The 23,441-nt window shown below is 37.3% G+C and overlaps 1 long non-coding RNA gene across 1 annotated transcript in view; it reads right to left on the minus strand.

Moving 5' to 3' along the window:
* Positions 1 to 1,627: 1,627 nt before the first annotated feature.
* The window catches only part of LOC141373520 (uncharacterized), a 59,879-nt gene continuing 38,065 nt past the window's right edge, over positions 1,628 to 23,441 (minus strand). Inside the window, exon 3 of the long non-coding RNA XR_012379585.1 lies at positions 1,628 to 1,803. This is a non-coding gene — a long non-coding RNA (uncharacterized lncRNA). The remainder of the gene's footprint in view (positions 1,804 to 23,441) is intronic.

A 23,441-nucleotide genomic window follows, 5' to 3' on the forward strand; every position in this document is an offset into this window, starting at 1 on the left:
TGTTCCTCCCCCCTCCATGTTTTCTCTCTCTCTCTTTCTCTCAAAAAAAGAGCTTTTGTGCCTGTTCTGCCATTGGCAGAACATCTTGGGTGATCTAGCATGACCACCTTGGACAGGCAGGGATACTCACCACTATACTAACAGTTAAAAACATGTATGCACTTTGCTGACTGCTCGGATGATGGACATAACTCTGCCCTTCTGTAACCACCAAGGATCCCTTCTGTGAGGCTCCTTCAGGAGCCAAGAAATGTCTTTCTCTTTCTTTCAACTTAAATGCATCTTGTGGATTCATGTGTCTGCTTTAAGATAGGGACTTGTTTTATTTTGCTCCTTTTCTTTCCTGCACCTTATCTTGTGTTAGCCTGAGATTGGGAAAATGAATACCCCGGAGGTGGGGGTGAGGGGGTGGGGGAGTTGGGGGCTTCTGCAGCCCAGATAGCAGGAGCCTGAAGAGCGCTCTACTCTCTGTGTTTTTATGTCCTTTCAAAATGTCAGTTAGCACCATTAAAATAAAGTCTGCCATCAAAGACACACTCTTCTCCTCCCTGTCTGGTGTGCCAAAGATAGACATTACTCTGTCTGCTTCAGTTCTCAGCTTCCTGTCATGTTTGGCAAAAATTTAATTGCCTCTCCTTTCAGAACAACTTTTATTTGTTTTCTTGGCCTCAACATCTCCTCTACAGGAGAGTTTTTGCAGCAGGGCAATGTAGATGGCTTTTGTTTCTGCCTCTTCATGATTGGCTTCCCTATGTCTTTTAAAATGAAATTTGTGCCCAGAAAAGATGCCACGGGAGCCCGGCAGTGTTGGTTTATTCAAGGGTGACCGTTCCCACAGGGAGGGAGCCAGTCTGACTCCGCTTCCACTCCAGGCTGTGCCTCTACTACAGGCAGCAGCATCTCTCTCTCCTGCCTTGGAAGCCACGTCACAGGCTGCCTTTGCAAAGTGAATTAAATAATAATTAGAATCACAATAAGACTCCTCCATCGGCTCTCTTATCTTAAACTTAATGTTTCTTCTCTTTAGAAGGTCCTTGTCCTTCAACCTGGTGATTTTATACTAATCCTTTGAAACCCGGCTCAGATGTCATAGGGAATGAATACGGCTTTCTTCTCTGTTGCCAGAGCCCTTGTCACACACACACACTGATCCCAGAGCACTGCACTTGTGCACGGAAGGATGACTGCTTGCACATGGCCCTGACAGCTCAGCGTTCCCACTCCCCCTGCCCCAGACTGTGAGATGCTTAAGGTTCATGAACATGACTTTCACTTGATTCATTCTCAGATCCTCACCATCTAGCCAAAGATTTGATACACAGTAACCATTTAAAAGATATTTATTAGCTGACTGAATAAAGGTGAATGGTACTTTTGCACATAGATACCACAGTTCATACTGTCCTCAAGTATTATACGGTGGGGATGCAAGTTGATATCCCAAGAGGAGCACAGATTGAAACTGTTCCTGGATGAACTGAGTATGCAGATGTTTACATAGGACCAAAGGATGAAGCAAAAAAGAAAGTTTAATTATTAAGTAAAAGGGAATGACTAGCTGTCTCCTTTGGGGTTTTGTGAAAGAACTGAGAATTTCTTGAGATTGGCAAACAACAAGAATGGTAAGACTTTACAACTGAAGAAATGAGAGCACATATTCAGAAGGGTAACCTGATACACCAACGTGAACAAAGGACCTTCCGGGAGGGTAGGGAGAATGCAGGCTTTCTGGGTGAGAGGTTCTGAAGCAGAGATGCCACTGGTCTTCAGTAGAAGGGAGCGATCCTGAGTGTAGAAGGCCACCTGGGGAGAAAACATCTGGAGAGGTTGCAACTAGAACTGGGGATTCTGAAGTTTCGGAAGAAACTGCTGGAAATCCAAGTGAGGATGAACTACACATGGGCCATGTTGTTAACAGTCTGCTGGACCAAGCCAGCAAAAAAAAAAAATCTATAAGTTCATGACCCCAGCACATCTCTTTCACCATTACCCAGCGAGACAGTGTGTTGTGGCAAGAGACACTCTTTCATGGCAAAGCAGACATCTCATCCATTAGCCAGATGACCTGCAGAAGTCACTAACCCTTGCTGGGTCTCAGGTGATTTATTTGTAATATGGTAATAATGGTATTTTATCTGCCTGAAAGGAAAGGATAGCACTGAATGATATATCAAGGTCTTCAGCTACTATAAAATCCACATCTCGCTGGAAATTCAACATTGTGTCACTGGGTTTTCTTAAGAGTCTACTGTTAGAATTATTTCATTATTGAGATTCATGATAGATAGCTGTCAAGTAGCTCAGATCATGTGACCCATCTTGGGTGATCTAGCATGACCACCTTGGACAGGCAGGGATACTCACCACTATACTAACAAGGAACACCTTCATGACCACCTTGGAAAGGACTTTCTTGTTGGTAGTATTGAAAACCCGCATTTAAGCCAGATGAGCTTTATATTTTAATAAGAGGGTTGAATGTTAAAAGTTGACTACTTCTGAAGAGCTGAAATGTATAGAGTTGGAATGATATCTGAATATCACATTGTAGTATGACTCTCACATAAACGTAATTTTCCTTTAACTTGAGATCTTGGCACTTTGGAGTTCATCAAAGATACGTCTAGCTTTCTGAAGAATTAGATGTTCTAGAAGGTTAAATAAGAGTTGATTAAAAGCATTTTTAAAAATGTCTTAACAGAAGAAATTCCTTTTAATCAGATAAATACTGTCTTTCCATTTCTGTCCTTCTCAAATACTGTATAAACATAACCACACCGTTTAAAAAAATAGGTATTTCTTTTTTTTAAAAAAAGATTTTATTTATTTATTTGTTAGAGAGCATGAGCAGGGAGAGTGGCAGGCAGAGGGAGAAGCAGGTTCCCCACTGAGCAAGGAGCCCGATGTGGGACTCCATCCTGCACTTAATGGACTGAGCCACCCAGGCAACCCCCAAAATAGGTATTTTTAATGACAAGATAATGTACGTATTTTAAGAAAAATATAAATGAAGAAAAGCCAAAGAAGAAAATTAAAATGGCCTCCTAGGAATCACTGTAATATCTCTATTTCAGTGTATCTATCTTTTCTGTCTTGTGTGTGTATGGAATCACCTATATAGACATACACATAGTCTCATATGAATCTATATATATGTATGAGTACCATTTTATAACTTTATCACTTAATAATTTAGCATTTGAGTCATTCAAATTATTTTGAAAATAATAAAATAGGGGCTCCTGGGTGGCTCAGTCGTTAAGCGTCTGCCTTCGGCTCAGGTCATGATCCCAGGGTCCTGGGATCGAGCCCCGCCCTGGGCTCCCTGCTCGGTGGGAAGCCTGTTTCTCCCTCTCCCACTCCCCCTGCTTGTGTTCCCTCTCTCACTGTGTCTCTCTCTTTCAAATAAATAATAAAATCTTTAAAAGAAAAAAAAGGAAAAGAAAATGATAAAATAATAAGAGCATATAAAAAAATGAAATTTTTCTTTACCTTCCCTTTCTCTTTCTAAGCTCCACTCTGCATAGGTAACTGCCTTCAACTCTTTCAGTTTTAGATTTTCTGATTAGTATACTTAGGTCTATCTATATCTTAATTTTATTCTAATATGTATTACTCCTTTGCTATTGAAGATGAAAAATCAGCACAAAATTCCCACCTTTCTTTCTTCCCTCTATGTCCTCATTTTAAAAGTTGTATCATTACTTCCCCTAGTCTTACAATGAGTTCACTTATAACTAAAATTCATGTATTAAACTAGCTGTGGGCTATGTTCAGTCGCTCTCTTCTATGTAGGATGAAGGAAGAGCATACCTCACTTTCCTTCAGTCTTCTCCTGCACTCCCTTAATTTTACAGCATCAATGCATATAGTCTTGTTCTTTTGACTTACAACCATAATTGTGTTTTCTGTGCTTGATTTTTAAGTTTATTATAAAAATTAAAAACCAATGAAATAATGTAGTTAGTACAAGCACAGGCCCTGGAACTGTATCGCTTGGCTTCAAAGTCTTTTACTTTCTATCTGGGCTTTTATATATATATATATATGTTTAGAGGTGCAGGTGCAATATATATATATATTTAGAGGTACAATATATATATAAAAATATATATATATGTATATTTAGAGAGATTGCACCTGCGTATGCACACAAGTTGGTGGGGAGGGACAGAGGGAGCAGGAGAGAGAGAATCTCAAGCAGACTCCATCCCCAGTGCAGAGCCTAATGTGGGGCTTAATCTCACCACCCTGAGATCATGACCTGAGCTTTGAACAACTTTAAATGGCCTCCGAAGGGTCAGGTGCTTAACCGACTGAGCCACCCGGGTGCCCCTGAGTTTTTATAATTTTGGATAAGTTATTTAACTTCTCCGTGCCTTATTTTCCTAATATGTAAAATGGTCATAAAATAGTGTCTACCTGATGGTGATACTGTGAGCATTAAATGAGTACTTGTTGAGTCCCTAGAATGAACGGTGCATGGTACATAGTAAGTGTCCAGTAATAACTGTTTCTCAGAGAGCCCCAAAGTATGAATGGGTCCGTTTCTCTAAACCTGTGCTGTTCAAACAAAAATGTTCTAGAAATTGAAGCAAAATGGTTTTTCATCTTGTTAGTTATTAGAAGAGAGAAATGCCCTCATGACATTGTTAATCTCTTTCAGGAACTTATTTATTAAATTAATTTAAATAGAGATTGAAAATAGAGCAACAGTGTAGAGAGACACTTTCTTTCTACAGATTATTAAATTTGATTTAATGTCTGTCTTAAGGTCTTTTCAGAACCAAATTTGAGTCTGTCTGGCCTCAAAGACCAGCTCAACATGGCAATCACAAGTAGAATTGGTTGACATTTTTTCTATGGTGCATTCTCCATCTCTCATTATTCTGGTTTAATGCATCAGATTGGCTCACTGTGACCCTGACTTCTTAAGAGTTTTTTTCCTCTAGAAAAATTACTTGGAGAAGTGAACTAGGTGGATTTTTGCACCTTGAGGTTGGTGCTTCAACTTTTATTATCTATGCACTACCTCTCCAGTACTTTACTCAAAGCCAAGGCTTCTAGACCGAATTTGGAGTTGTTCAAATAGCCTTAGTGACCTGCTTCCCTGAAAACAGCTGTGCAGAAAACCCTATTTAGAGGCATCCATGTGTGGATAAGCACTTATGTTTGGGGAACAGTAAACCATTCAGCATGTTTACAATTAAGGGAGTTTTTGAGGGAGTAATGATAGATGAGCCTGGAGAGGCACATGGCTAGGGGGGAGAGGATGAAGAATGTAGAAAAATTTGGCAATGAATTTTAAATTTATTCTGTGCTATAGAGAGGAAATGATGGAAACAACTGTAGTAGAAGAGTGCCATGATCAGATGTGTGTTTCCGAAAAGAACTCTTTAGTGGAAGTTTTCAAGATGGTTACAACAATGAAACATTAGTGAGAAAAAAACTGATTGGAGGCCATTTGAATTCTTTAAATTCTTGACAGTGGAAACTTAACATCCAAACAATTTTTAATAGAATTAGTGGGACATACTATTCAGTTATATATGACAGATTAAAAAAAAAGATTTGAAGACAAGGTTATAATGTGAGCATAATAGGTTTTGGGGAAGAAGATAAAGAATATTAGCATTTGTATGCCTGTGAGATATTCAGATAGAGATTCTTAGTTGGCAGTTAGGAACAAGAATTGGAGATTAACAGAGGGGAGGCTTGGAGACCCTGATTTAAGAGTCATTGATGTAGCAGTTGTAGCCAGCGATACTGGATAAGCTCTTTTCAGAGAGACTCTATTGCATAAGAGGAGGTCTGAGGACAGGAAAAATCCATGGATCTCAAGTGTTAGACAGATGATTTGAGGAAGAGGAATTAGTGGTAGGGAGCTTATCTTGTTCACCTTTGTGTGCCCAGTGTCTAACATGACCTCTCGTACAAATGCCTACCGAGGGACTCCGTGAGCCTAAAAGAATTTAGGAATGAAGAAATGAAATCAAGGGTACTAGGGACCTGGCAAGCAAAAGCAAACAAATGCAAGCAAGAAGGAAACATTAAGTAAGACGAGAAGTGTCCTTTGGATGTGTGCTTTGGTCATTTCCTACCTTAGCAAGAGTTTGTGATTTAGTGTGATGGTGGAGCCAGAACCATGTTGGAATGAGCTGAAGGATTCATGCTAGACAAAGAGGAGAATGAAGAAGTTAGACTGTGAAAGGAAGAAGGTGATATTTATAAGATAAAGGATAAAAATCTTATCTATTAATAAGCATTCCTATTTGATAATTTTGTGGGGGTTGGAGGGACCTGAGAAAGAAAAGACTACAGAATGGAGAGCAAAGGGAATAACCTCTCACTTGATACTAAACATTCATTGCCTGGTCTTGGTTACATGTTTGTGTGTGGATGTGATTTAGTGCAAGAAGACCATCAGTTGTTAAGAGGCAAGGTCTCACCCCAGACTTCTATTTTTCCTCAGCCTATTTAATACATGACATGCATATGGTTATTATGCTTGAGTTATAGCCATTTAATATCACTGTATAAGGATATATTTGGAGGCAGATCTCTGGATAATTCCTTCATTATTTGTTTTTAAAGTAGACTCAATGTTGAAATGGTGCCACAGATCTCTTAGCAATAGCTCCAGGCCTCTTGCTATGTAAGTTGGTATGTAGTTGTGCACTTGAATTGTTCCATTTAGTTTTCCTATTTGAGCATTGTCCCCACTCTTTAAACTGGAAAATTGGCTCCATTTTTGGTAAGATTAGGGAGTTTCTAACTCTACACTTTGGATTGGGAAAGCATGTTCTCTCTTCAAAAAGATAAAAGATAACATTATTCCCATTTCTCTCCATTTCACCTGTTCTAAGCCTTTTTTTTCTTCCAGAGGCCAAGGACTTTCCTGAAGCTCTGGTCCCACATAGGCTTGTATGACTGACTGGCTTTTCAGTCTCCTGCATATATTTGCAAAGGCAAAGGGGAGAAATGTTTTACAGTTATGCCTTGAACTTGATGATACCAGTAGATGTCACTCTGGACAGCAGAATAGAGTATCCCTGTTCTTAGCTCTGGTTCAGAATGGGCTGTGATAGTCCTGCTCCCAACCACTTTCCAACATCTCAGCACTGACACATCTGAATTATGACATTCTCTGCATTGCCAGTTTTACTTCTATGTTGTGAAATAAGAGGGCTGGGAGAACTGCCATTTCATCTCGTTCTCATTCAGCTGGAATGCCAAATGCTTACACAGTTACACCAATCAACTAGGCAAGAAAAAAATGGTTCAAGGGAAGAATGGAGGAAATACATATTTTAAAGCAGCATATCTGAATTCATTGTTCAGGCACATTAAATTCTGCTGAGACTTAAGGCAGAGGAGAAGCAGTAAATACTTTACTTACTATATGTGGGCAGATCCAGACTAAGCTGACCTCTCCCTACCTATATAATATAACTTTCCACTAGTGACCCAAATCAGTGATTCTCAAGCAAGGTCCTAAATTAGGGAAAAGAGGAATCTTCCTAAAATTCACAGAAGTCAGTAAAGTTAATAAATAAATTTTCCTCAAATTGATTTTTTTTTCTTCCATACTCAATTCCCTCTCCACAAACCTTTGGAGTCTGCTTTAACACATAACAAGATCAATGAGCAAATAGCAAACAGGAAATGTTGAGAAAAGGATCAGTCTAGCTGGATAGATTCATATTTTGTAGACATACGTTTGTGGTTGTCATTCTGCATATAATTTCATTTCATCATATTTTCTTTTAAAAGTGTTTCCATTATGGGCATTGTATACACTGTATATAAGATCGTATGTATCAGTTAATGACTTTCTGTCATCTGAATGTGAGGACAGTGCCCTGTGTAAACGACCCTCCACATTTAGTCTTGGATACTCATTTTACCCTCTGCAAGCCCTGCCCACTTTAGGTCAAAGTTCTTGGTGGAGCTTTAATCCTTGACTTGGAATTCCCTTCCGTTTTCCTTACCAAATGTATACAATCCCACCAACACTCAGGACCCCTCTCCAGTGCCCCCCTTCACCATAAGGAAATGTTGCTCAAGCAATAGGGATTATTAAGAAAGGGAGTAAAAGATGGTACATGCAGGAATAAAAGACTTTTCATTGGGAGGCAAACATATGACAGATTTGGAGGCTAGAGTTAATGGCTCTGAGGGCTCCTGGGAGGAAAACTCACTCGCAGTAGGTGTGAGAAGACACATTTGTTGAGGAGGTAGAATTGATACTCAACTCCTTGAAAGCTTAGAAGTATGTGGTTAGCCAGCAAATAGGAGATGGGTCCTCTAGGAAGAGAAGATAAAAAGAAAAACACAGAGATGGACAAGGTTCAAAGGGGGATGGGTGACAGTGAGGTTCAATTGTCTGGAACCCAGGATTTAGGACTCAGTATTATTAGGGACAAGGCTAATATGGCTTCCTACCGATTCCTCCTCTCTACTGAGACTGAAGACCAAAGGGATCATAATATTTTTTCCAAGCACATGTGATTCTCTTCCTTCTCTATGTCAGCTGTGAGTCCCTCCATCAATCCCATCCTCCATATGTTCTTTAGATTACCTTTTTGAATGTGAATCAACAAGAAGATGCATGTTTAATAATAACAAAAAATAAAAGATAGTGCTTGACTTTTCTGTATATCTTGTCAAGGTTTGAGAGACTTGGACTGCCCCTGATCTTCCTGGTATTGTGTCAGCTCAAAATATGTCGTAAAAACAGGTATATAGAACTCGAAAGAACTCTTAAGAGTCCTTTGGAGAAGGAGAGACACAGATAATACCATTTTAATTAAGGTTTTCTTAGAATCCCCATTATAATTTCCTTCTTCAAAGGGTACACAGGTGTTAAATCTGTGACACTGTACTGAAAAAATGAATACCTTTCAATACTGGAAATAATTTTCTCACTAATAACTATATTCTCAAGATGTTATTTTAATACTATTTTTTTTTTCAGAGGTTGAGGACACATTTCTGTTTTCCCATGTTAAGATGACCTCAGTGTTTTACAAAATGAGAGTAGGTGTGATTCCAGGGGCTTTCTTTTAAAATTAATATTACTTAATCCTCAGAAATTAATATATTTACTTGGGAAATATCCTACAGAGTAATCTACAATTTAGATCTGCAGAGAAAGAAAAGGATGACTTTCCCTTAGATGAAAAATTTAAAGCTAAATCTCAATCCTCTCTGTTGACTATCCAGTTAGATGATGCAGTGAAGTATTGGATTTTCTTATAAGTTATAGGATCTTTATTAATCAAAACAAGTTAGTGCAAAGCAGAGGATTGTTTGCTTTGAAAATTAAGGAAAGAACATACAGAAGAGAAAAGATATTAAATAGCATGATATTTCATTATGTTCAGAATTAATGAGCATCCTGATCACCTTATTTGAATTTCTGACCTTTACCATATTATCAAAATTCATTACGTGCACAAAAATCTGTGGAGATTTCAGATCCATGTGTTATGGATCTAGAGGACTTGAGAAAATTGTGAACCTTTAGAAACTTTGTTATAAGAATTCTGTGATGTCATTTAAATTAGGGCACATGGGCAATATCTTTTAGTATTGAATCCTGCAGTATTTACCTGGTTGTAATACAAAGTTGCAAAATGACTTAACTTCCAATATGGTCACCCTTTTTACAGAGGTTTTTATAGAAGTAGTCTCTTCTTTTAAACTCCAAGCACTTTGTACTTCTAATAAGTGGCAAGTACCACCTAATATATGAGAACAAAACCATGATTTTTCCACCTTCCTGTCACCAACACAGTCAAGTAATTGAACTTAGAATTGGTAAATAAATGTTTGTGAAGTAAATGTCATGACCCACTTGATCATCAGGTATTAAAAACCCGAGGCTAAATATCAAATTATATCTTGGTCAAAAGAAAACAGAATCACATTGCTGTGGCATCCTCTGTATTGTAAAGTAATCCTTTCGGCTCAGACTTTTATCTTTCAAAATTGAAACCAGCACCTGTAAGAATTCAGACAATTTTCATTTCCGCTCCTCTACATGTCAGTGTATCTCTTCCTGCTTCTCTACATCCCTCCTACAAAAGTAGCACACAAGTACAAACTTGACTACTGTGCTTTTGATTCCAATCTGAAATAGTTTTCTAAGATCCAAGTATAAATGCATATGGAAATTCCATCTTTATAGTATAGATGTAGGAAGGGGAAAATCACTTATAAATTATCTCAACTAGATCTAAATTAGATTCAATATTGTCAAATGATTTTCTTCATGCAAGGCTTTAGATTGGGAACTTCTTGTCATGACTACCCAAGAGCAAAAATTCAGTCTTTGCAGACGAAGATCAATTTCTTAGGTAATTTTCTCTACAGGGCTCAGCAGTGTAAGTTAGAGAGGCCCTGGCAGTAACAATTTGAACCCTGATAATGCTCTTAAATGGAGCTACATCTATCAAGAATATTAATATTTGCTCTGCTATTTTAGATGTACTTCTGAGGTAGTCTCAGGACTATGATAATTCCAATAATCACTAATATTTGAGTGTTACTTATGTGCAAGGCACTGTTTTAATCTCTTAATAGGTATTACATCATTATAGAAAACCAATGAGTTGAGTAATTGTATTATTTCATTCTCTGGATGAGAAAACCAAGGCGTATATCATCCAGTCTTATTGCTTCATGTTCTTTTAAAAAAGCATGTGTAGCAACTAATTATCCTGGCTAAGGCTAACAGGGCTTATGCATCAGGGCTTAGACTGATACTTTAAAGAATAGACATATTTTAGCTTGAGAAAAATGGGGAAATTTTAGTAGATTTTCTGAGGATACTGATTTAATAGTATGGGTTCTTAATAATACCTATTTTGCTCTTTGCCCCAAATTGTAAAACCAGTTTAGTGTTGTTAAATACTCCAGTCTTTAACTATAGATTATAAACTAAAATATTCTATTTAGTACTTAGGTCTGCTGTTTTATATTTAATTTTTTTAAAGAAATTTATTGCACAGTTGAGGTTGTTGTGCATATTTTTTAAACAATGCTGAATCTGTCTAGATAATGTAAACTTTCATTTTTTTGAGGAAAATGTTAGATCCTAGTTTGAGCTTTGACTAATATATAGTAAATGCCAATCTATAAACTTGATGGAGATATTTTTGTGAGTTTTATAAGACTTTTCACATTTAATATGATGCTTTGGTTTTGCTTAACTCTTTGGCCACTGGAGTTGGTATAGAAACTTAAAGCTGTCGTGGTATGTACAACTGAGATGTTTCTCATTAAAATTTTTGAAAATTAGAATCTATCTGAATATAAGGGAAACTGAAGTAGGAAAAAAATGTGACCTTGAGATTTTTTTGAAGATAGAGTTCGCAAATGGCTAATTTCTGGGTAGACAATTGAATAAGGCCTCCTGATAGTTCTTTGTGAAAGGGAATTTCTGTTCTTAAAATTTTGGGAATCCAGAGTCCTGAGTTCTATTTTGGTGTCTACCAGGACTTTGGGGGAAGTTACACTATCTGTGTTTCAGTTTCCTCAAAGCACACAATGGAAGGGAGGAAGAATTGAATTATATAATCTCATCATCGTCAAGGCCCTTTTCAACAATAAGCGGCCAATTTTATTCTATTCTAAGTCCCAAATGGCTCTGATAAGCTTTACCCCAGTTGGAAGGGGAGTTAAACCAATCTAAAATGATAGTAATGAAAAAATGGCTAAGATTTATTGAGCATTCAGTATGAGTCAAGTATTGTCGGTTTTAAGGGTTTAGTATATATTTACTGATTCATTCATTCCTTATACAACACTGAGCTTTTTGAGAGCGTCCCTGTTTAAAATTTAGGGAGCTGGGGCACAAAGACATAGGGAAATTTGTGGAAGGTCTTGCAGCATGTAAGGAAAGGGTGGAGCAGAGATCCCGATCCAGTGAGCAGGGTTCAAGAGGCCATATCCCAAGCTACAGCACTGCCATCCTGGAGGAATCAGAGCACTTCGGTGGAGAATGGTCCCTTCTCTGGGTTCTTATCTTTGGTAGGGATAATGGAAAATAAGAGAGAAATACTTAATAGCTGAAAAATCTACTCTAGATCTCTTTGGGGACTACTTTATCATTTTAAATGATTTCTGAAACATTCTTCTTTCATGCTTAAGCAAGATTCTGATATAGTATCATATTGGCAGAGGTTGTAAAGTGTCTGTCAGGTTGCCATTATAGTGCTACCCTGGGCTTTTCCACTGTCCAACTCAAAGCAATATTTATATAGAAGATCAAAGAGGCTGAACTGCAAAGCCTTTCTCATTCGGGCCTTGCTGGTGGCACTTAAATATATCAATTTCAAGCAGCCATGGGCCATGGCTAATAGGTGGGAAAACAAAAGAAAGGCTGCACAGATATGGTCCTCTTTGATGGAATTAAATGTACAAAAGCAGGGTTCTTCAAACATTTGGGAGGAGGTATGCCTATGCCTTGTGAATTACGTCTTGGTTTTCAATTATTTGCTATATATTTTTTCACTATAGAGATATCCTGTTTACAGCTTCTGAACTATATTTAGGATCACTTGGGTTAAAACTTGGAAGAGACCTATATGGCCAACTGGCTAGTCAAAATCTCTCAAAGGTGAAAGCTTGGCCCCACCTAATTTTAATGTAATGTATCATTTCATTTGGAGAACCTCCTTTCATGTGTGAAGGGAGGTCTACCTCCAACTGATTCATGCTACCTGCTCTAACACTCTGGCTGGAGAATCTGATTTTTCTGGGACATTTTCAAAAAATATTCTAATCAGCCAGTGGTAAAAATTTGTTCGGTTAAATCAGACCTTTTGAGGATCTGTGGTGGGCAGACCCAGCCCTGTCACTGAGTTTTAATCTCCTCATCTTTATCTCCTAGTGAAAGAAGGATTCCCACCCTATGGCTGTGGGGATGGCTCAACACATGACGCCTGACACTGGACAGATGAGATCAAAAGGTTTTTTGGTCATATATTTACTGTCCAGGGGAGCAAGATACCATATGTCATGCAGGTGGAGGTTCATCCCTACAATGGGCCATGGACTTTGTGTTAGAAATTGTACTGAAACCTAAGCCTTCTGATCTTTATTCACACCTCACTGAATGAGGTGGACTTGGGTACAAAATATATACCACCTCTATGTGAAAAGGATGCTATTGTTACATGGCATGAAAATGAATTTAAATGTGTTGGATCTTGGGAGCATCAAGGGTCAATGAATTTCTCCACCTTCCCTAGTTGAATTTCTGGTATTCAGAAATTAGTGGTGGTGGGGGTGGGTGGTGAGAAAAGATTAGGCCACCCTGCCTGGTGGGTGTGCTTCTCAGAATTGCAGCCCATGCTTTCTTCTTTGGTCAATTTCTGGAAATATGACTGATGAGAACTTTACAGGTTTCTGAGAACAGAAATAATTAAAAGGCTCCAAATTCTATTAGAGATTAATTTTATATAAGGGCCAAGAAGTATTTAGACACATTAATGGAATTTACTTTATGGAATCAACCAGATACATATAATGTTTTCTTGATGTGTATTCATTAAAAAACAATGTGGAACACTGAAACACAGACAATTATTGTTTTGAGAGCTCTGGATAATTAAAGAGGAATCTCAGTTTATTAGCATAGAAGTCTTTCAATTCATTTTGTCTTGGTTACTGGCTATGCTAGATAATAAAACTTCTTTTAAAAAAGAGTAAGGGTTATCTTAAATCATAGGATACTTCAAGAGACCCTTCAGGGGGAGAGGAGGTTAAGAGTATTGGAGAAAGGAGTTAAGTCAGTAACAAAATCTTTGCATTTTGATATTAGCAATCACTCTGTCTAGGTATTCCTGGGTCCATAGTATTTGTTATGGCAGCCCAAGCAAACTAATACAATTACATATACACCGATGTGTCCTCTTCATTGTTAGGATTTCAGAGTCACTTGAAATGGTATGCAAAATATTTATAAGAGCAGGGCTGGCTACAGAATTTTGGGGTTTCAGTGCAAAATGAATATGTTGGGCCCTTTGTTCAAAAGTGTTTTCAGAAAAAAGTGCCATTTTTAGAAACTATAGTATCTTTTTTTAAAATTTTATTTTATTATGTTATGTTAATCACCATACATTATCTCATTAGTTTTTGATGTGGTGTTCCATGATTCATTGTTTGTGTATAACACCAAGTGCTCCATTCAATACATGCCCTCTTTAACACCCAAGACCAGGCTAACCCGTCCCCCCACCGCCTCCTCTCTCGAACCCTCAGTTTGTTTTTCAGAGTCCATAGTCTCTCATGGTTTGTCTCCCCCTCTGATTTCCCCCCCTTCATTAGAAACTCTAGTATCTTTAAGGTACTAAAATATGCAGTTTTTCCTTTCTCCCATGGTTTGTCTTTTGACTTGGCATTTTTTATTTCTAAGAAAAGAAAAATGAAATAATTTTAAATTATTGGCATGTGAATCACTAAATTGTGCACCTGAAACTAATATTACACTGTATGTTAACTAACTGGGATTTAAATAAAAACTGGGAGAAGCCTAAAATATTGGCATGTATTTTTATCATTCATATTTACAGTTGACACCTGAACACAGGTTTGAACTGCATAGGTTCACTTATACAGATTTTTTTTTGATAACTGCAGCACAGTACTATAAATATATTTGATTTTTTTTTGCTTATAACTTTTAATTTTTTAATTTAAGTACAGTTGACATATTAGTTTCAAGTGTACAACATAGTGATTTAACAATTATTTATGTCATGAAATGTTTACCATAGTAAGTGCAGTTACCATGTGTCACCACATGAAGTTATTAAAATATTATTGACTGTAGTCCCTATGCTGTCCTTTTCAACTCCATGACTTATTTATTTTAAAGATTTTATTTATTTATTTGAGAGAAAGAGAGTGAGAGAGAGAGCACGAGAAGGAGAGAGGCGCAGAGGGGGGGAGAGAAGCAGACTCCCCACTGAGCAGGGAGCTGGACGTGGGACTCAATCCCAGGACCCTGGGATCATGACCTGGGCTGAAGGCAGATGCTTAACCAACTGAGCCACCCAGGCGCCCCAGACTTACTTATCTTATAACTGGAAGTTTGTACCCCTTAATCCTCCTCACCTATTTTGCTTATGGCCCTACTCACCTCACCACTGGCAACCACTAGTTTGTTCTCTGTGAGTCTGTTTTTCCTGTTGTTCATTTGCTTTTTTGATTCTACACAGGAGTGAAATCATATGGTATTTGTCTTTGTCTGACTTATTTCACTTAGCATAATGTCCTCTGTGTCCATCCATGTTATTGCAAATGGCAGGATCTCATTCTTTTTTTATAGCTGGGTAATACTTGTATACATATACCACATGTTCTTTATCCATTCATCTACCAATGGACACTGAAGTTGCTTCTGTATCTTGGCTATTTGTAAAAAATGCTGCATAAACGTATGGGACATGCATCTTTTCAAATTAGTGTTTTTGTTTTTCTCAGGTAAATACCCAGAAGTGGAATTACTGAATCATATGGTATTTCTATTTTTAGTTTTTTTGAGGAATCTCCACACTTTTGTCTATAGTGGTTGTACCAATTTATGTTGCTACCGACAGTGCACTAGGGTTCCCTTTTCTCCCCATCATCACCAACGCTTGTTATCTCTCATCTTTATGATACTGGTCATTCTGACTAGTAAGAGGTGATATCTCATTGTTGATTTGCATTTCCCTAATGATTAGTGATAATGAGTATCTTTTTATGTGTCTGTTGGCCATCTGTATGTCTTCTTTGAAAAAATGCCTATGTCAGGTCCTCTGCTCATTTTTGTTTTGAGAGAGAGAGAGAAAGAAAGCATGAGTGGGGAGATGGGCAGAGAGAGAGGGAGAGCCTGATGTGGGGCTTAATTCCACCACCCTGAGATCATGACCTGAGCTGAAATCAAGAATCAAACCACCCACATGCCCCCCCCACTCATTTTTAATCAGATTATTATTTATTTTTTGGGGTGTTGAGTTGTATACATTCTTTACCTATTTTGGATGTTAACTTTTTATTAGATAAAGAATTTGCAAATATCTTCTCCTGCTCAGTAGGTTGCCTTGTCATTTGGTCATTTCCTTTGCTGTTCAAAGCTTTTCAGTTTGATGTAATCTCAATTGTTTGTTTTTGCTTTTGTTTCCTTTGCCTGAGAAGACAGATCCAAAGAAATATTGCTAACACTGATGTCCAAAAGATGACTGCCTATTTTTTCTTCTAGGAGTTTTATGGTTTCAGATCTTAAATTTAGTTCTTTAATCCATTTTGAGTTTATTTTTGTATATCGTGTAAAAAATGGTTCAGTTTTCCCATTACCTTTTATTGAAGAGACTGTATTTTCCTCATCGTATATTTTTGCCTCTTTTGTCATAGATTAGTTGACCATATAAACACTGGTTTACTTCTGGGCTCTCAATTCTGTTCTATCGGTTTATATGTCTGTTTTTGTCCTGGTACCATACTGTTTTGATTACTGTAGCTTTGTAGAATAATTTGAATTCTGGATTGTGGTAACTCCAGCATTGTTCTTTTTTTTTTTTTTATCAAGATTGCTTTGGCTATTTGGGGTCATAGTGGTTCCATACAGATTTGTGGCATTTTTGTTCTAGTTCTGTAAAAAAAATGCTGTTGGTGTGTTGATAGGCATTGATTGATCTGTAGATTGCTTTGTGTAATATGGAGATTTTAATTCTTCCTCTCCGTGAGCAGGGTATATCTTTCCACTTGTGTCGTCTTCAATTTCTCTTATCAGTATCTTGTAGTTTTGAGAGTACAGGTCTTTAGCCTCTTTGGTTAAATTTATTACTAGCATTTTAGTCTTTTTCTTGCAATTATAAATGAGATTGTTTTAATTCTCTCTCAGCTATTTCATTATTAGTGTATAGGAATGCAACAGAGTTCTGTTGTTTTGACTTTGCATCTTGCAACATTGCTGAATTCGTTTGTTCTATATTTTTCATGGACTCTTTATGATTTTCTCTATTTTCTTGTCACCTGAAAATAGGGACAGTTTTACTTCCTCCTTACCAATTTGGATGCCTTTAATTTCTTTTTCTTAGCTGATATCCATGGGTAGGATTTTCAGTACTATGCTGAATAAAAGTGGTGAGAGTAGAAGTACTTATTCTTGTTCCTGATCATATGGGAAAAGCTTCCAGATTTTCATTATTGATATTTGCTGTGGGTTTGTCATATAGGGGTTTAGATTTGTTTTATTAGGTTTAGATATGGTTTAGATATGTTTAGGTTTAGATATGTTCTTTCTAAACCCATTTTGCTCAGAGTTTTAATCATGAACATATGTTGAATTTATAAAATGCCTTTTCTGCATCTGAGATGATAATATTTTTATCCTTTATTTTGTTAATGTGGTGTATCATGTTGATTGATTTATGCACATTGAACTGTTCTTGCATCCCTGGAATAAATCCCACTTGATTGTGGTGAATGATCTTTTTAATGTATTGTTGAATTTGGTTTGCTAATATTTTACTGAGGACATTTGCATCTATGTTCATCAGGGATATTGGTCTGTAATTTTCTTTTTTTTTTTTTGTAATGTCTTTGGTTTTGGTAGCAGAGTAATGCTGACTTCATAGAATGAATTTGGAAGCATTCCTCCCTTTTCTATTTTTTGGAATAGTTTAAGAAAGATAGGTATTAAATCTTTAACAGTTTGGTAGAATTCACCTGTGATGCATCTGGTCCTGGATTTCTATTTGTTGAGAATTTTAAAATTACCAATTTAATTTCATTACTAGTAATCTGTTCAGATTTTTGTATTTCTATTTCAGTTTTGGAAGACTGTATGTTTCTAGGAATTTATTCATTTCTTCTTGGTTGTCCAATTTGTTGGCATGTAATTTTCTGTATTTCTATGGTGTCCGTTGTAACTTCTCTTTCATTTTTTTTTGTACTTTTCTGATTTTTTTTTTGTTTCTCTTTCATTTCTGATTTTATTTCTTTGAGTCCTCTCTTTTTTTTCTTGATGAGTCTGACTAAAGGTATATCAGTTTTGTTTATCTTTTCAAGGAACCAGGTCTTAGTTTCATTGATCTTTTCTATTGTTTTTTAAGTTTCTATTTTATTTATTTCTTCTCTGGCCTTTATTATTTCCTTCCTTCTACTAACTTTGGGCTTGCTTTGTTCTTCTTTTTCTAGTTATTTTAGGTGTAAGGATAGATTGTTTGATATTGTTTTTTCTTGAGGTAGGCCTGTATTACTGTAAACTTCATTCTTAGAACTACTTTTGCTCTGTCTCAAAGATTTTGAACTGTAGTATTTCTATTTTCATTTATTTCTGTGTAGTTTTTTATTTCCTCTTTGATTTTTTCATTGACCCCCTGGTTATTTAGTAACATGTTATTTAGCTTCCACATGTCTGTTTCTTCCAGTTTTTTTCTTCAATTGATTTCTAGATTTATAGAAACTAGATGTAATTACAGTCTTCTTAAATTTATTGACCTATCCTAGAGAATGTTCTGTGTGGCCCTTGAAAAGAATGTGTGGCTCAAAGCCACTATTTTCTTACTGGTTTTCTGTCTTAATGATCCATCCATTGATATAAGTGGGGTATTAAAGTACCCTACTATTGTAGTATTACTATCAATTTCTCCTTTCAAGTCTGTTAATATTTATTCTGTGTATTTAGGTGCTCCAGTGTTGGGTGCATAGATAATTACAATTGTTATATCTTCTTGTTGGATTGACCGGTTTATCATTATATAATGACCTTTTTTGTCTCTTGTTACAGTCATTGCTTTAGTCTATTTTACCTGATTTATGAGTATATCTATGCCAGCTTTTTTTTTTTTTTGCGCTTCCATTTGCATCAAATAAATATTTCCATCCCATTCACTTTCAGTCTGTGTCTTTAGGTCTGAAAAATCTCCTGTAGGCAGCATATAGATGGGTCTTGGTTTTTTTTTTTTTAATCCAATTAATCATCCTATGGTTTTTGATTGGAGCATTTAGACCCTCTACATTTAAAGTAATTATTTGTAGGTATGTATTTATTGCCATTGTGTTAATTGTTTGCTGGTTGTTTTTATAGTTCTTCTGTGTTCCTTTCTTCTTGTCTTGCTGTCTTCTGTTATGGTTTGATGGCTTTCTTTATTGTATGCTTGGATCACTTTTTTATCTTTTGTGTATCTATTACAGGTTTCTGGTTTGTGCTTACCATGAGGCTCATATATAACACCCTATGTGTATAGCAGTCTAATTGAGTTGATGGTTATTAAGTTTGAACACATTCTAAAAGCACTAAATTTTTATTCTCTCCTCCATTTTTTATGTCATATTTTACATCTTTTTATGTATCCCTTGACTAAGTTCTGCACATATAATTGATGTTACTATTTTAAACTCCTTTCTAGCTTTGTAAGTTATTGATTACTACCATTACCATTTTTTTTTTTTTTTAGTAATTTCTTTCTTTACTAAGTTTCATCTACCTATGGCCTTTTCTTTCCACTAAAGAATTCTCATTAACATTTCTTGTAATGCTGGTTTAGTGGTGATGAACTCCTTTAAATTTTCTTTGGGAAATGCTTTCTCTCTCTTTTAATTCTGATGAGAAACCTGCTGAGTAGAGTATCCTTGGTTATAGGTTTTTTCCTTTCAAGATTTTGAATCTATCATGTCACTCTCTTCTGGCATGTAAAGTTTCGCTGAAAAATTAGCTGACAGCTTTGTGGGGTTTTCCTTGTATGTAACTCTTTGCTTTTGTCTTCCTGCATTTAAAACTCTTTTTTTCTTTTTGTTAATTGTTATGTATCTCCTTACCGGGCTCCTTGGGTTTATTTTGTTGGGGCTCTCTGTGCATGGATAGGTTTCTTTCTCCAGTTTAGGGAAGTTTTCAGCCCCCTTGTCTCTCTGTTCTCCTTCTGGGATCCCTATAATGTGACTATTATGCTTGATAATGTTGGGGGGATCCCTTAATCTATCCTCATTTGTTACTCTTCTCTGTCTTTTTGCTGTTCAGCCAGGTTGCTTTCTATTACCTTTTTTTCCTCAATCATTGATTCATTCTTCTGTACCCTCTACAGTCTTGACTATTTTTATGACCATTACTTTGAACTCTTTATCAGTCATATTGCTTATTTCTGTTTCATGTAGCCTTCTTTTCGGTGATTTTGTCTTTTTTTTTTTTAATTTGGGACATACTCCTTTGTCTTCTCATTTTCTCTAATTTTTTTGTTTTCTTATTAAGTAGGTCGGCTCTATCTTCTGATCTTTAAAGCACTGGCTTTGTGTAAGAGGGTTCTTTTGGTGCCCTATAACATAATCACCTCTGGTCTCCAGAACTAGGTACTCCATCCGTGTCCTCTGTGGCTGTGTGCGTTCTTTTTTGTGGCTGAGCTGTGACTGCTTGAGGCATACTGGTGTGCAGGGCTTGCTCTCTGTGAGGCCTAATTGCACAAACCCAGGGTGCATTGATGGCAGGGTTTGCTCCCATCTTCCCCAAGTATTGTGTAGGAGCTGCTCTGGAGGGGCATCTGCTGGGGCAGGTGGGTTGGATCAGGTGGGAATGCCAGGGCAGTGCTCATGGTGGTAGCAAGGTAGATGGAGAATGTCAGCACTGGCTCCTGAAAGTGCCTGGCTATCTAGGCTGGACGAGGGCAAGACAAAGGACACCTATCAGCACTTTTGTACCCAGAAAAAGCTCCTACAGAACCTGCCCCTACTGCACTTGTCCTGAAATTAGTTTATAAATCTCCTTGCATATCTCAGGGACTTTACAAATTACTGCTTTTATGCTGTGTCTCAGGCCAAGTTAAATAAGAGCATGCCGGCTCTTTAAGTGTGGAGAGTCAGTTTCCTTTAGCCCTTTGGCTCTCCCAGAGTTAAGCCCTGATGATTTGCAAAGCTAGACATTATGGGAACTGGCTTTTCCAATGTGAGCCCCCAGAGCTAGGGATTTTAGGGGATGCCAGATGTGGGGCCTGATCCCCTCACTCCTTCTTGCTTATGACAACCCACACATAAGAAGGACATGTCAGGGAGTCGATTTCCATTTACAACTGTGCCCTTCCTACCTTTTCTGACGTGGCCTTCTCTCTATGACCAGCCATGGAAGATCTGTTCAGCCAGTCTTCAGATCTTTTTCAGAGTGAGTTGCAATACTTGAAGTTGTTTCCGTGGTGTGTTCATGGGAGGTGAGCTCACGATCCTCCTACTCTGCCATCTTTCTGTGAACTCTCTCCTTTATGCTTTTCTTTTCTCTAGCTTACTTTATTGTAAGAATACAGTATTTAATACTTATTTTGTATGTTATGTGTTAATTATTTATGTAGTAAGTTTTCTGGTAAACAGTAGGCTGTTAGTGGTTAAGTTTTTAGGGAGTTAAAAGTTTAACATGGATTTTTTTTTTTTAGTGTGTTGGGGGGTTGGCATGCCTAACTCCCATACTGTTCAAGGGCCATCTGCATATTGTGCAATGCAAATTTTAAATGCAAAATTAAAGCATTTAACCTGTATGCAGAATTACCAAACTTGCACAATTCTTCCTTTGTAGTTTGTATATATGTATTTTGTTCTCACCAGAATAGCAAAAACACTGCGCAAAACTAACACAACTGTTTTTACTTCACTTTTTGGTACAAATATACTCTATCCACACTCACTACTTACAGCTTTCTGATGAGTCAGGTAGGACTTAATGGAAAAAAAGGACTATGGGTTGCCCTGTCTTTCTATGTCATCATCTTTAGTGTAGGTTATTGGCTAATACAGGGGAGTAGCAGAAACAAGTAAGGATACAGTAGGATTCTTTGGTTACGTGTGGTTCTTAGAACAACACTGTCACCTTCCGGTATTTGGAACAAGTTCTGGTTTGATCTGAAAGCCTGGCCTCTTGGTACCCTTGCTCATCTGTAGTAGATATACACATTTACCTTGTTCTTGCTTTGACTCTTGCTGCACCCCCACACGTTGTGGGTCCACCAGCATTCTGTGGTCCTCAGACATTGTGAATTCTATATGCAAATAAAATAGGAAGCACAGGGGACACACACCTATTTCCCATTCTCCTCTGCTCCTTTGCATTATCACAATGGACTTCTCTTACAAAGGAAAAATTCAGAAGTGTTAATAATTCAAGATAGTGATATCAGATAATAAAGTAACTGTGAGAATCCTCTAAGCAACAGACCCTTTATGACTGCACAAATCATATGCCCATTAAGTCATCCTGGGTATGTGTATACACATGAACATGTAATAAATTTTTTTGGCAAGAAGATGCAGACGCTTTCTAGATTTTCAAAAGAGTGACCACAAAAAATGAAAAGATACTATTTTTAGAAGTATAGTTTAGAAAAAAACCAGCACTCTCAGGGAAGGTACTAATTCTTATTTTTTCTCCTCTTTGAACACCCTAAAGAGCTGGTACAAAGCAAGTGGATTGCTGATGCCACTGACAATGCATTTCACAGACCCATCAAGTTTGGACTTTCCCCTCTGAAGGTTTTACTGAAAGGAAATATAGATATTACAATATCATAAAATATCTGAATTAGAATATCTATCACTCCATCTTTATATATGAGGAAAAGGGACTCTAGACAAGGCTCATTGTTTGAGAGCTTATGACTGTTTAAAAGCATGTCCTGACCATTATCCTTTAGGACTGTAAAGCTAGAGGAGAAGGGAGCTCTAGGATGGCCAAAGGAAAGCTGAGACTCTTAAATATTTCAAAATAATGCTTTTGGCAAAAGCAGTCACTGTTCAGTGATGAGTAACATCTTCGGTTACATGTGGCTGGCAAAATAAATTGTCTGCATCCTGCCTCATCACCTCTGTTAGGCATTGATATCACACAGTGTAAAAATGGGTGTTTTATGCAGGGAAAGGACACTAACAATTGTGTGCACCATTCCGGAGTCTTTGCTGCTGGTGGATGCTGTGATAATTACACACAAATATTCATTCAGTCTGCCAACCATTTCTTTGTAATTGACAGTTTCTGACTCCTGGGCTCACTGGAGAATTGTACACTTGGTGCAGCCCAATAAAAGACAGGAACGGGTTTGTATACATTGCTCTGTCAGGCAGACACAGTTCTGGGATGTTGGAGTCGTTCATTTCAGCCTTTGCCACATCATCCCACACAACTCCAGCTAGGATTCAGTTGCATGAAGAATTGCTTTCAAGCTTTTAAAGTAAGATGGTTTGTACTATGAGACTGAAAACTAGGGGGTTTATGATTGTAGCAATATTTTTCCTACCCACTTAGCAATGTGGAAATTTTTTTTTAAGATTTTATTTATTTATTTGAGAGAGAGAATGAGAGAGAGAGAGAGAGCACATGAGAGGGGGGAGGGTCAGAGGGAGAAGCAGACTCCCTGCCGAGCAGGGAGCCTGATGCGGGACTCGATCCCAGGACTCGATCCCAGGACTCCAGGATC

Source organism: Callorhinus ursinus, unplaced genomic scaffold (assembly GCF_003265705.2).
Source record: "Callorhinus ursinus isolate GAN/ISIS: 27379988/994484 unplaced genomic scaffold, GSC_fseal_2.0 scaffold10, whole genome shotgun sequence".
Classification (NCBI taxonomy): Eukaryota; Metazoa; Chordata; class Mammalia; order Carnivora; family Otariidae; genus Callorhinus; species Callorhinus ursinus.